The sequence below is a fragment of the Cricetulus griseus genome, chromosome 5 (assembly GCF_003668045.3).
Source record: "Cricetulus griseus strain 17A/GY chromosome 5, alternate assembly CriGri-PICRH-1.0, whole genome shotgun sequence".
Lineage (NCBI taxonomy): Eukaryota > Metazoa > Chordata > Mammalia > Rodentia > Cricetidae > Cricetulus > Cricetulus griseus.
In genome coordinates, this window is record NC_048598.1 from 28,719,212 (window position 1) to 28,720,625 (window position 1,414).

Below are 1,414 nucleotides of genomic sequence, written 5' to 3' on the forward strand. Positions count from 1 at the left end.
ATAAAGAGGATCTCCAGGGATATTCCCCTTGCCCTTCATCGACAAGCTCTTAGGAATCTATGTTTACTATTCTTCAATAATCTCTATTTTTACTCTTAAGTTCCTTAGATTTTTTATGCAATGTTTTCTATAATATAACACACATCTAAAATAAAAAGAGAAAAGGGAATAGGAAGACAATAGCCAGCTTGATTGATAGCAGTAAAACAAATAAATCAATATTTTCTTTTCTTTTTTTTCGACATCTAGTATTTAATTCAGATAGCAGTTTCATCACATGTGATCCAAGAACATTCAAATAAAAACTCAAATAAAATCAGATTTTAAAGATCAACCTTCAAACATCATAGCCAACGAAGCCACTTTTGCCTATGATCTCTCCGATATAAAACCACATCCACAGCTCAGTGGCAACCAAACCATTCAGCATAGCTTCCTTAACTGTAAGCTGTTTGAAGCTACCAGTTTTAGCACTTTGTATTATTTTCACACTCTGAATAGCTTCAGGGAATTCATCAGGGGTTGGGGAAACCAGTTCAACCTTGGCATAGTGCCAAAATGTGGCCAATCGAAGATTTGAGTAAGTCACGGTAGTGCTTACTCACGCCGGGACCTTCTCTGCGAAGTTACAGACGAACTTGACCATGGTCTAGGGTGGAAGGTCCAATATTGATTTTCTACCAAGTTTTGGATTTGTAAGTAATTAATTTTTATTTCAAAGTAGGTAGGCGATTTGTTTTCTTGACTTGGGATTTTTTGAGGAAGCAAGAATAGATTTCTATGTGTTCTAGACATTTGTGTTTTGGGAGTAGGGAGGGGAACCTGAGCTTACTGAGTGTCTTAACGGTAGATGACTTCATGGGACTAGAACATGAATGAGTTCTGGAAGGATATTGTCTTAGTAACTTTTTCTATAGCTGTGATAAGACATCATGTCCAAGACCATATATAGAAGAAAAGGCTTATTTGGGGCTTACAGTTCCAGATTGTTAGAGTCTGTAACAATCATAGTGGGAGCATGGAGGCAGCAGACATGGCACCAGAGCAGTAGCTGAGAGAGCTCACATCTTGAGGCACAAGGTATAAGGCAGAGAAAGAGCACTGGGAATGGCTCAAATCTTCAAAAAACCTCAAGACCTGTTCCAAGTGACATACCTCCTCCAACAAGGCCACACCTTCAAATCCTTCCCAAACATTTTCACAACCTGGGGACTATTTGAGCCTATGGAGGCTGTTCTTACCTAAACCACCACATGCGTGTAAATATCCAAGCAAGGAAGCAGGTTAGAGATCATAGCTCTAGGTAACATGAACACACAGCCTGTGTTATGTTCTTTCAGTGGCCTCTTCCTTTTCAGGGGTCTGGGAGAGTAACATTAACTCAAAGAATACAGATTTCTTGATATAAGTAAAC

The 1,414-nt window shown here is 39.0% G+C and overlaps 1 pseudogene; it reads right to left on the reverse strand.

Annotated features, from left to right (window-relative positions):
* Nucleotides 1-337: 337 nt before the first annotated feature.
* Nucleotides 338-646, reverse strand: LOC100752151 (annotated as a pseudogene).
* Between the last annotated feature and the right edge of the window lie 768 nt (nt 647-1,414).